The following is a 13,574-nucleotide window of genomic DNA, read 5'->3' on the forward strand; positions in this document are numbered from 1 at the left end:
GAGAGAGAGAGAGAGAGAGAGAGGAATATTCTACAAAGCAGATCAATTTCAGTGAACCACATTTATCAAATGCCCAAAATAGACCTGTATATTCAAACCATAAAATTTTATAAAATGTATCTTCTCATGTGCTTAAGGATTTTTACTATCTCAAAGAAACTACATTTTAAATCAGAAGCTTAAATGTCGGAGGATCTCTGTCATGGGTCTCTTTGTGCTTGAGTTGAGTTTAAACTCAATGTTCTTGCTGCCTCAGAGCTGACGAACCGTAGGTAATGAGTTCAGGCATCTTAGAGAGTTCTAGAATCCAATGTACTAAGCAATGTCCACTCATAAGAGAAATAAGAAACCTTGTCACAAACTCATCTTGACACAGATATGCTTTTTATCTGTCATTTCCTAAGGTGAATTCCCTATGATGCAGTCAAGAAGAAACTAAAACATCTCACCTAATGATGTTCCTCATTGTCACAGGGTAGATGAAGCCACAGAGAGCAATGGATTTAATCCAAACTGGTTTTCTCCTTTCCTTTCCCTGTTTTAATGTTCTGTTTCATTTTGTTTTTACTAGTACTTTGAAAGTTTTAATTTTTGAGCTTTCAATATTTTATTCAGGTTTTAAGTAATGTTAATTACAGCATTTGAAGTGGAGAAGCTGATTCTACACAAAATAGAAAACTACACACTGTATGGAGAAGACTCTACACTGTACCTACTAGAGTGCCGAAAACACGAGTGTTGAAGCTATCACAGAGTCCAGGTTAGACCCTCATGTTGTCATGGTGACTGCAGTCAACTGCCCAGTCAGAGCTGGAGATCCTGGAGATTTCATACTCTGTGCAATGGGAATCAAGGGAACTAAAAAGAAGAGGAGGAGGAGGAGGAAAGAAAAAACCACACCACAACACAAGGAAGAATTAAGTCCTGAATGAATGTCTCCATTATTACCCAACCTCTCCACCCTAAAATGACACAAAAGAAATAGCTAGCCATACCCTAAAGACTACTCTTGGTGTAAACCAGGTAACTGATGGGACAGAGATGGGAACAGGGCACGGAGATCTGTCTGAAAAGTCCCTTTCACACAGGTGTGCACACGTTTCTCAGCAGTGAGCATTAGGACGCCAAGACTCAACGTCAGGAAGCCACAGTTCCATGTGTGGACTCACACAGGTTTACAAAGGGCCAGCACGTTCCCAGCTTCCATTTGCAGGAAGCCACAGTTCCATGTGTGGACTCACACAGGTTTACAAAGGGCCAGCACATTCCCAGCTTCCATTTGCAGGAAGCCACAGTTCCATGTGTGGACTCACACAGGTTTACAAAGGGCCAGCACATTCCCAGCTTCCATTTGCAGCCTGCCATCTAGAGGGGATCCTCCCCAACCCACATCTACAGCTAAAAGGACCTTGTCTAGACTGGAGTTTCTTCTGTACATCCCAAACAGTAGCACTTTAAAGCTGAGCCATCCCTAGCCTAGAAATCTAAGGTGGTATTTATCAGTTCTTGTATCTCCAACATACAACATTAAAAGGTACCCTAAATTCTGAAGGTAGCTATGCTGCAAAATAGTTTAAAATTAATGATTGTACAGTATTCATTTCTGCTTTAAATTCCAGTCCTAGACCAGGCTTGTAGCCTCCAGCACTGACATCCTTGCCATCTGGCAGAGCTGACATCATCAGTTTGATATCTGGCTTTATGGTCTGAGTGTACCCTAAGCCGATCAGGCATCAAGGCTGACCTGATACTTGGCTGCTATTCCAAAGTGAGTGTACTGTTTCCTGATAACCAGGAGAGACTGAAAGCAATCTCCAACTTCTTATTCACCTTCTGGTAAATAGGAGCCTCCAAACTCTGGTCGTTCACATTGGTATGAACCTGGAATTTGCCATCTTGTAGTCAATTATGAAGTTGCTTTGGGTCACTTGGGACTTCGAGGTCTCAAAATTCATCTGATAGCCAGCCAGCCATCATAACCAAGCACCAGGTCGCCTGGGACAGAGGGCCCAGCAGTGTCAAAGTTCACATCACAACATAGGTTAATATGCTCCCTCTTGTACCATCTTGATTTTAGCATTCCTCCCTCCCCTCTTTGTTAAGTAAGAAGAATGAATCAAAGGTCAGCTTCAGTGCATGTGGGGATGGTCTTCCACAGTGACCTCGGTGCCCAAGGCACGGTCTATGTCCACTTCTCTGTAAATACCTGACAGTACTCAGTCAATCTGTACTTGGTTTCCAGGCTGCCACTCACTTTAATGGTCTCTGTGTTGGAGGAGCCTGAGCTGGTAAATTCCAATCCACTCTCCGTCTCGTTTTCAAACCACGTTTTACAAAGTCAAGCTGTAGTCCTTGGTGAAGACATCCCTGGCGGGCTTGGCTTGCCAGCATAGGTGAAAGACACAGCCATTGTCTCTGAGGAGGTGATGGCAGGAGTATCGGCTGCTACCTTGAGGCTCAGTTCTTTGAAAGTTTTAAACAAGATGTTTTGGTCACATTTAGCCCTTCTCCCCCAGCTTCTGAAGACTGTAAGCTCCTGAGGCAGCGGATGACCACAAGGAAGCTACCACATACAAACTCCTAGAAGCTGTGACACCGTGTACAAATCCTGTGCACTGGGCAGCCCAAGCAGACCAAATCCCAGGTAGGGGAGAGGAGCTGGGCAAACAATCTCACCCCAAGCCATGGAGTTACCAGAGACTGACAGCTGCTGGGAAGGGAGAGACGATTTCCCATAACAGTGTAGCTCCCAAACATTTTTATTTTTTAAGAACAGTGGTATGCAGTAAATGTTTAACTGTTGACTCTCAGAAGCTAGGGGTGGAATACTCTGAGCTATCTGCGGCATAAACATCTCAACTAGAGATACCATACTATTGACTTGAGATTACCAACTATAGACTCGGTAGAGATGGGAGTGACCAGCTCTTTAGGGCTATGACAAACAGATTCTAATACCCTATATTATAGGATCACTGAGGTCCAGTGGTGGAGATGTCTGTGGGACCTATCCCTTGAGATTCTGGTGTATTACGAGACTGGCTACAGCTACCACAGGCTTTAACAAGAAAAAAATTAGCATGCAACGATATTTTAATGTATAATCCTTTCATCTTATGTGTTACAAGATAAGATCATGTCTCTGAAACCAATAATTTTAATTAAGAGTCAGTAGAGTCTAGATGCCTAGCTAAGATGAACCCAGAGCTATCTGCTCAAACAGATTCCTAATTGAAAAATCTTTTAAAACCAATGGAAACTTTGGTCATGGGAAAGACACACACACACTCCAGGAATCTGGCTTACTAGAACTGATCTCATGACATATCTGGGCCCCAGGGTCAGTGTTAAGTGCTCTGGCAGTAAGTACTGGATGCTTCAAAATTTTCTCTATCTTTGGAGTATCTAACTGCGATCTTTGTAGACCACAGATCATGTTCTATACCCATGTTTAGAAAAGTAATATCACTCAAGGTCGCAGAAAACAAGAGAAAAAAAACCAGACTCTGCCAGTCTGTAATGGGTCATAGTTTCTAGGTAAAAGTCAACCCATAGAAAAACCTCCCATTAAGGAATTTTAAAATATTTTTCTAATTAATAAGAGGGTTTTATTTTGCTTTAGTTTTTTTAGTATATTGACCATACTAATAATATCATCTCTAGAAGAAACGGTAAGTTCTTCTGGCTTCTTTATATTAGTATAATTGCATCGTTTTGTCTCACTCAAGCTCTATAATATGGCAAATTTTGCTTTGTTACCATGTTTTGGGGACATTAAATTATTTTATTGATGATAGAGGAAGAACATTTATAACCCATAACGAGATCCTTTATTTTTGGCTTTTCTTGAAATAAAACAGAAGGGGTTAACTGTCAGTAAGCATCTAGAACAGCTTTTGTAAGGATTGTTAAATCAGTAGCCTTCGTGGGGTATACCGATCTTCATGAAAAGAACAAGGGGAGAGAAGAGTACTAAATGCTAATTTTAAAAGAGCTAAACTGATCCTCAACAAGCCTTGGGAAATGAACAGCCAACTTGACTAAAGAGGAATAGCATGAATCCGGTGATGAAAGAGAAAGAAAAGAAACAGGATAGCTTTGTCATGAAAACCCAAGTGACAGCAGGACGGTGCACCTGTGAACAGATGGATGTTCATGAGCAAATGGTTATGAAGACTAGACAGGGCCAAGGAAGGAATTCAACCCTGCAATTTCTTCTTCCCAAGAACAAAATTGTGTGTAGACTCAATGTTTTCTTTTCTACTCCATTTTTCATTTAGTACCTTTTAAAGCCACAGGCACAGACTCACAAGGTAACCTGAAAAACATAAAACCTGGAGGTATCAAAGAAGCTATGCACGTGCATCCTGAGCACAGGTGCTGAGAAGGGACATGCCAAGTGTGCCCGCTCTGGTTAGCAAGTGTCATAGGTCTGTCCTCTCTAGTCTCACTAATCTAAGTGAAGTCTGTGGGTGGCAGTCCCAGAATTACCTGGGAACTTGTTAGAAATGCAGACTCCTTTGGTCCCATGTTGGTTGGATTACAGCATTATACTCTGTGTGTTGCAGGGTGGTCCTTAAGTACATGAAAGTCTGAGAAAGCCTGGAGTAAAGAACTCATTCATTCAAAATGGAGGAGTTTGCTAAACAAAGTGATCACCCCTTCCTACCTTATCTGTATTATGGAAGTCAGGAAGATGGAAACATAACAGAGTATTTAGTAAGACATATGTTTAAAATATTCAGGGTACTCCATCATAGTAAGGTTTAAACATCATAAAAGTCAACTGTAGAAGTTGATTGCATCATCTTGTCTTTATGACCGATACCATATTTTCCTTTTTTGATTTACTTTTGTACATACTGCATTTACAGCACTGATCTTCTGCCTTTATTTACCTTGGCTTTGTTGATGTACACTTGACAATATGGATTGAATTGAATACACATATTGTGTACAACATGATGTTTGGGTATGCACGGATTCTGAAATGATGATGACAAGCTCATTAACCTTTTAGTCAGAGAGATTTCTTCATGGACATCTGAGATCTGCTCTCCTAATAAGTTCAAATAAACAGTCTAGAATAGTTAGTTGTAGTTACTACACTGCACTTGAGACCCTCACAACATTCTTATAACTGAACATTTGTGCCTTTGGCCAACATTTCCCCACTTCTCCTTCCCCTGCCTGTAATGACCACTCTTCTAATTCTTCTGTCTGTTCTATGAATTTGATGTTTAGAGATTGCACAGGTAAGTGAGATCATCCAGTCTCCCTCTGCCTGATTTATTTTAATGTATACACATATATATTGTATGTGTGTATATACATCATAGTATGTGCATGTGTGTATAGACATATATTGTATGTGTGTATATACATTATATATAAATATTTATTATATGTATACATACATATATTGCCATTCAGGCTTACCCGTGTTACATTCCTCCCAGCAATGTGTGGTTATGTTCCTTCCCAGTATCCCCACCAACATTTGTTTCCCTGTCTTTCTGAAAATAAACACTTTTACAGGTATGAATAGATCTGTCCTCTGGTTTTGTGTACATTCTTTTATGACTAGTGAAGTTGAACACCTGTTCCTTCTGCAATCATCCTTGCAGAGATGTTTATTTGAGTCTTTTAAAAAAATAGTTAGCTTTATGTGTGTGTGTGTGTGTGTGTGTGTGTGTGTGTGTGTGTGTGTGTGTTCACACGTATGAACACCTGAGTGGAGGTCAGAGAGCAATTTGTAGGAGTTGGTTCTCTCCACCATGAGTCCTGAATACTCAGCTCAGTCAGTCAGCAAGCTCTTTACCCTCTGAACCATCCTGCCAACACCCTCTGTCCATTTCTAGATTAGATTACTTGTTTTTTGCTATTGTTATGTCTTTTCCTTTATACATTTCTTACATATTTTGCTTATTTACTCCCTGTTATACACACACACACACACACACACACACACACACACACACCCCAAATATTTTCTTCCACTCTATATATTGCCTTTTCATTTTCTTTTTTTAATTCTATAATATTTACTAAAATATTATCTTTTTTAGGGGTATTGGAATTTATTAAGATATGTTAGGGAAATACTCTCATGAAATACAGATTTTCTTAATTATATATCTTTAAATACTACATACAAACAATTTAAGGAGTTACTATACATTTAACAAACACAAGCTGCCCAGTTAGAATTTTGTACTGTAATACCTCCCAAGAATAGTGCTCACAATTCAGGCAGCTTCCTGGGAAAGAATGCAGGAGACAGTATGTCTTTCTGAAGATCTGCAAACTCCCAAAGCAGCAGGAGAAGTTATAAAAAGAAAGGCATTCGACCATTTCCATGGGAACATCCTCATGACTCCCGTTATCTTTATTAAGTAAGAAAAAAATCTAGTGAACAGCTATCTAACATTCGTATGGGACAAAGGGTTCTTTCTTTCCTAACTTCTGATACAGCGTGCTGTGCATGTGTGTGTGTGTGCATGTGTGTGTGTGTGTGTGTGTGTGTGGTTTGTGTGTGCATGTCTGTTTTGTGCATGTGTGTGTAAGCTTGCAAGTGTGGTGTGTATTGTGAATGTAGGGATTTTTTTTTTTGTGTGTATGTGTTTGTATGTACCTATATGTGTGTCTGCATGTGTATGTGTGTGTAGTATGTGAGAATGTATGTAATTGTGTATGTGTGTACATGGTTGTCTGTGTATGTCTAGGTGTGTGCATGGATGTATGTATGTGCCTGTTGTGTGCTTGTGTCTAGTGGACAGATTTGTACAGCTGGTTTTCTCCTTCTGTCTTTACATGTTCTTCATAAGTTCCAGCCATTGAGCTCAAGGCAGCAGTCTTGTGACTTCCTTTACCCACTGAGCCTTCCTGCAGGCCCACTGTGTGCTGACACATGTCAAGGAGCAAACTCTGCAGTTTGATCACTGCAGTAGCTGTAGGTTTTACCCCTCAGACCCACTGTATCCATTAAGCTCGTGAGAAATTCACTCTCCGTGTACCAAAGAAACAGTGCTACAAACTGAATGGACAATAATCATGTATTCACTCATCCTATAAGTGCCTGATATTCTAAATTCTCCAGTACTAGAATGAAATCTGCGATATAAAAACAATGCCACTACATCCCTGAAAGACAGGCAGAATTAATGGTGAAACTACAGGATGTGAACAGGAGAATCAATGACTTTTAAAGTATTTGATATATATTTATGGGATGGAAAACTGCATAATTGTTTAGGTGCAGTTTAATGACTGTGACTTATCAACCTAGTGAAACTACTACCTGGGGAAAAACAATACAGCTTGGCCAGTAACCCGTCGCAGGCTTTTCCCCATATGACTTCTGCCTCTGCCGCAGAGACAATCACGTCCTGCGCTCAGCTTCCCTTTCTTTTCCTTAAAGTATGATCATGAAAGAATATGCCAGAGGCTACAGTGTCCATGTCTCCTGCTTACTTTCATGTCTAGCTGAAAGCACATAAATACTGTCCATATTCTCTTGTTCATACATCTTTTGAAAGTTACTCACATTATTCCTTATTATTGCCAGATGTTAGTTGTTTTGTTTTGTTTTTCTTTCTGTGACTATACATATACAGTGTTCCATCCCTATTACTCTCAGTGGATATTTGGTTCATTTCACTGTATTATTGGGTTGCAATAAAAATAACCTGCCGTTATGAAATTCTTCTGCACGGGCCTGATGACCATGTGTAAATCACATTCCAATGCACAGACTCAAATCAGTAACTGCTACATATCTTTAGCCACCACACCTGCGCCTGACTCACATGGTTTTTCACCCTGGATGCCTTCGTGACCCCAGTAACGTGAAAGTTTCAGGGCTTGATCTGTTCTGGAAATGGTTAGAATGTGTTTTGACTCTCACTGTAGTTTTAATGAGGCTGTTTGCTGCCATGTGTTTGCTGGCATTTGAGATTTCCCTTTTGTGACCTGTGGGCTTAAGTCTCCTGCTCTCTATGCCCACGGTTGACTTGCTTGTGCTCACTTATAGGGGTCTTGGACATGTGTTACTGATCCATGTTTCTTTGTCCTTTGTAGCTTATATTTGTTGTAAAAGGTTCCTCATTCCTCTTCTTTTGACCCCTTGTGGTGCCTTTTCCACCTGACTCAGAAATTTGAGTTTGACAACATTATGATAAAGCAAAACAAACCAACAAACAAAAACAAACAGCAATGGGCCACTCATGTTATACCTTTAAAGGATCACTTCTTGAAAATGTGTCCAGTGTCATCCTCCCTGATTCTCTGTCCTAGCAGTGATCCATTAGTACTTACACAGCTGACTGAAGTCATATTAGCTCAGAATTGTCTTTGTAAATGCTTTTCAGTTTTTCATGTGTCTGAAAGTTTCTCTCCCATGAAACCTCACCACCGGTCTTAACCAACATCCAACAAATTAGTTTTTTAAAATCCAGTTGATGGGAGACTAACTTTCCAATTTCTCTAGCAGTTTGCAATTAAAGGCAACTCACAAAGAGAATAAGATAGATTGTGTATGGAAATCTCAATGGAAGTCTCACTGTTCACCTCGGCATACAGTCCCAGCTAATAAGTGAGTCAGATTTTTTTCTTCCTTTCAAATTCAACACCACAAGTTTCTTGAAGCCTAAATTCCTCATAAACACCAAGAACTTGTGGCTTTACCTAGCATGAAGAACTCTACGTACTTCCAGGCTCTAATTCCCACACCCTGGAAGTAGTGTTCAAAAGACCCAATCTTCCATGTGCCTCTCCAGATCCCTGGCCTGCCCTTCTCTGTCCTGACGTTGGTGCCTGGAGGCTGAGCCTTAGACTCTACCAAAGGAATTTCTTCTGCTCCACCTTCCTAAGGTGTCTGACCAGTAAGGACCATGACACGAGAACAGAGCACCCAGAGGGGAGCTTGAGGTTGAGATGCAGGCTGCCCTGTCTTCCTTCCTGCTAGGGGCCTTCTGACTGGCTGTGTGCCTTATTCACACTGATACTCTCTGCTCAGTTCTGTCTCTGTGTTTCCTGGGAACTCTTCCCTTTGAACCTGGGAGTGCTGATGGTTCTACAATTACCAAGCCATGTTACTGCATTGCTCTGAGCTTCTGCTTGCAAACAGTCCCTTCGTAAATAAACTCTCCTGGAATTATTCTCATTTGCAAGTGCCATCTGTTTCCTGTTGGGACACTGACTGATACAGATTTAATAACCAGGCCATGCATGTGTGCAAAAAGAGAACCCAAACAAAGTATTAAGGCACATTACTGTAAGAGCTGCTCTCTCAGGCTCATGGATAAAGCACAGAGAGGCACACTTGTTTTTTTTTTTCCTGAGGATCTCAGGGAATGATGAAGGAGCACACTCACTATGTGGAGCTTTGAAGATGTATGAAATAATGAACATGAGATTATCTGTCTCTCTGAAGGACAGGTGCTCTCTCCCAGGACTGGATTGTAGACCTCAGGCATTGACTGACAGCTGGATTTCACGCTGTAGGGTATGAAAAGCATTGTCTCTGTACAGTCCCTTCCATCTTCTTGTTAACTCATTAATAGTCACGACCACACTTTGAAACTAAAATGAGACATTACTGTAATACACTTTATTCGTGAGCCAATGAATCCCAGCTATGAACTGAATTCACAAATTTTCTCCCTTACTATTTTTTCTTTCTTCCCTTTGTCCAAAAATGACAAGGCAGATACTTTTGATACTTATTCATTGATTTCATATTCTATATTCTATTACTCTTTTATCTTCTTAAGCTTTGAATATTAAAAATTAAAATACCCCCTATTTGGTAGTTCACATTAATCCTGAAAAGTAAAATAATTATGAGAATGTGAATAAATGTATGTCAGGATGCTTTAAGAAAAGACTACTTCTCAGATCCAGGATGGTTTTTTATAGACAAGCGTCATTATCTATGGACCACAGGAAGAAATGTGTGCACACTAACATGCATTTAACACTGCAGGAAAAGCACTTCAATCTGTGGAGCCTGTTAGCTGAAATCACCAGTTGAAAATACGCAGGGTATCTGGACAGGGGAAGAGCTGTGGGGCGCTCTCCCACTCTGGCCCCTATAGAAACTGTGGCCTAGCTGTGCTGTGACAGGTGAGGAGTGATTGGCCTGAGGTCCCCCTGTTCCCCAGTGCACTCACTTTTGCTGCTTATGGAACAGACAACAGGAAAGTGAGGGCCACCCACCCTCCCCACCCCACCCCCAGTGCATCATGGTTTCTCCCTTCCTTTAGCTGACAGTGGTGAGGAAGCTCAGGCTTTGTACTGCTTTGTAAGTAGCAGATCATACAGTTCATTAGCTGGTGATCTGAACACCCCGAAAACACACACAATCTTTTACTAACAGGCCATCAAATGCTGTCTGTATTAACACTCGGCTCTTCTGCTTCTGAGACAGGACCAGACAACTAAACCTTCACAACTGGAGCACTGCACCCTAAGAACTGAAACTGCAGCCCACTGAACCTTCACAGCTGGAGCACTGAACCCTAAGAACTTAAACAACAGCCCAGAGCACATACCACCACTATTTACTGATGATTCTGATGGTAAAAATTAAGTTACATTTTTAACAGAAAAGTACCACAAATTCTATGGTACTTAATAGTGAATATTTAAGTATACTTATTTACAGAAAAGCTACTTTGGCTACTCTTTTGGTAATATTTAACACTTTATAAAAAAGCAAAAGTGGGTCTCTATGTTAATGCTAGTTGATGTCTAAACTCAACCGCATGTTTATATTTTTAAACATAAGATGTGATACAAAACATGGATATTTTTTTCAGGGGATAATTTCGATTGGAAAAAAAAAAACATTCACCTATAGAAGTTTTATCACTTACATTCTATTTTTTCAGTCTATCAGAATATGAACAGATAATAGCCTTACATAGTTGTACTGGATTTACTTGTGTTCCGTGGAGATGGAAGAATACAGTGAGTAATGTATTGTGTTGCATGTTACTTTTCTCATCAATGTGAGAAACACCAAAAGCAATATAACGGAGGATGGGTTTGTTTGGGTTTATAACTTGAGGGATGCCGCCCATGGTAGAAGGCATGGCAGCTGAAGTAGAGGGAAGGGGCTGATGGTCACATTGCATCAGCAGCCCAGAGGCAAAGAAAGAGAACAAAGGGTTGTTGTAGTATAAAACCTCAAGGCCTGTCCCTCAATAACCTATTTCCTCCAGAAAGACCCCACTTCATAAGCTTCTCCAGCTTTCCAAAGCAGTGTTACCAGCTGGGGACCAAATGTCCCAACACATGAGCCTATAAGAAGTATTTTGTTTTCAAACTACAACTTGCAAGTACATTTAATTCCATGAGATTTAGCTGTAGTCTGATCTCTGTGGCTATGATTAAGTCATAGTGTCAAAGGTAGACCAGATGTCTTATGATCCCTATATCACGTAAGCCTCTCAAATCCTCAGTATCCTTGGCCCATGTAATTTCTTTGCCTTGAGTGTGAACAAGCCTTGAGGCTTGCTCCTAACCTAGGCAATGACAAAGGTAATGGACTATGGCTACATTAGTGGTCATACCACATGGAAACTGTGATGATATCGTCTTCATGGATCTTTATATCGTCGTTATGGATGATTTAGCATAATGGGCCTAAAGGCTGTCTTTACACACTCAGAGAGGTTCACATTCCAAGAAACTGCAAGTAGCCTCTAACATCTGAGATGACCTCAAGTGTAAAGGTAGCAGAAGCTGGGGTTCTTATGCAGCTGAAAGACACAAAGTTCTGCCCACAACAGGACTGATCAAAGAAAAGAAAGAAAGAAAAAGAAAAACAGTGTTCCTGCCCAAGTTTGTTCCAAGATCAGAAGAACATGTGTTCAATACTTTGACTCTGTCCTCTGAGACCATGGGCAGAGAACTCAACGAGGGCAAAGTTACTGGACCCAGAGTAACTAGGAGACAGTAAATATGCGAGGTGGTAAGCTACTAAACTGAGTTATTATACATTTCTCTACCCTCAGTTCTTTAACATATAAAATAGAAATGTTGAATCTCCTAGATTAGCTGTGGGCACTAAGGGCCTTAGTGATTTCATCACACACACACACACACACACACACACACACACACATTCCTGGACCCGATTCTGGGAAAATCTCAATTATTTCTACTGCAACGATGTGAGATAATTACATTTCCAAAGAGTAAATATAATTGTCTTAGGAAGATGTGAACTCAACTAAGGTCAATAGTGAAAATGAAATCAAGAATACTTATTAACCAAGAACTTGACAAACTTAATTGTATTATATTTGACTTTTCAAACAATCCAAAACAAAATTGAAAGCCAGGAGAAATTGCCTCAAAGCATGCTCCCTTGTCCTTTCAAGCTTTCTCTCCATCCTTGCCATAATATCCTCTGGCCTCCAAGGCACAGTTTCCCTTAGTAACTCTGTATGGTGGAAAGAAGAAATCTATTTTAAACTTATAATAGCTCACGCCATGCTTAGAACATAATGGCCTCTTCTGCCAAAATGTAAGAATTACTCCATATTTGTACAAGAGGATAAATTAAAATTATAGAGAAATATTTATAACAAAAACAATTCCATAACACATAAAAACTCAAAACAGACTTCATCCACTTAAAATTGATAAATCCCATGGCTAAAGCCTTCCTTTTCTTTAATAGCCACCCAAACTGGCTAGCTTTTAGCCTGAATCTCTGAAAGTGAGCTTTATTTATTACTCTCATTTTGATTTCAGATCATTTTAATTACCAATAAAAAGCAAGCACCAATACAGAATGGGATGTTTATGGAATGTTACTTATGTGGATGTTTTTAAAGCTAGAATAGATAGTGGCCTCATTCCAAAGGCTCTATAAAACACTTTTATAAGTGAATGCTGATCATCAAAATTTTGTAAAATCCCTTTTACTAGTAGAGAAAATGAAAAACAGAGAATGGCTAGTGTCTTAAAGTGTGCCACATACAAGTCTGAATATTTTAGCTAACTCCGTAAAGTGTCACCCATGCCTCAATTCTGTTATCAGAATTATCACTGCCAATATGAAGGATTGCCTTTGTATACTTTCAGTGCAGACGCATGAGAGGGCATTTGAATATTACCAGCAGCAGAGCTGATGTGCAACAATCTGTGGTCCTACTTATCACTCTGAAACCAGAGGGCACTTCGCAATACAAGCAGCTGGACAAGAACTGGTAAAGTGGTATGCTGCTCGGTGAAGTCAACAGGCATCTCAATAGCCGACTAGAATTTCTAGCCCATCCTGTTTTATGATGAAGAAGATATCAATGTTCTAGAGATGGAGGAAGAGCCAGGAGCAGAACATTTATCTAATGGATAATCAGAATATCTTTTGCTTCTGAGTTCACATAAATTCCCATATCTGTGAAAGCTTTAAAAAAATCCTGAAAGTTTATAATAAATCACACTAATATAAATTGGCCTTTCACAAAACTTGGAAACTGGAGTTTTGCCTATCTTTTTAATAATGAATTCTACAGGCAGAGCTACTGGCTGCTCTGTCAGAAAAAAGTGACCAAGAACTC

The 13,574-nt window shown here is 40.1% G+C and overlaps 1 protein-coding gene and 1 pseudogene across 6 annotated transcripts in view; both read right to left on the bottom strand.

Annotated features, from left to right (window-relative positions):
• The window catches only part of Inpp4b (inositol polyphosphate-4-phosphatase type II B), a 359,360-nt gene that overhangs the window by 268,552 nt on the left and 77,234 nt on the right, over positions 1–13,574 (bottom strand). The gene's annotated exons all lie outside the window — the stretch shown is intronic.
• LOC131910369 (voltage-dependent anion-selective channel protein 1-like) lies at positions 1,557–13,260 on the bottom strand (annotated as a pseudogene).

Source organism: Peromyscus eremicus, chromosome 5, assembly GCF_949786415.1.
Source record: "Peromyscus eremicus chromosome 5, PerEre_H2_v1, whole genome shotgun sequence".
Lineage (NCBI taxonomy): Eukaryota > Metazoa > Chordata > Mammalia > Rodentia > Cricetidae > Peromyscus > Peromyscus eremicus.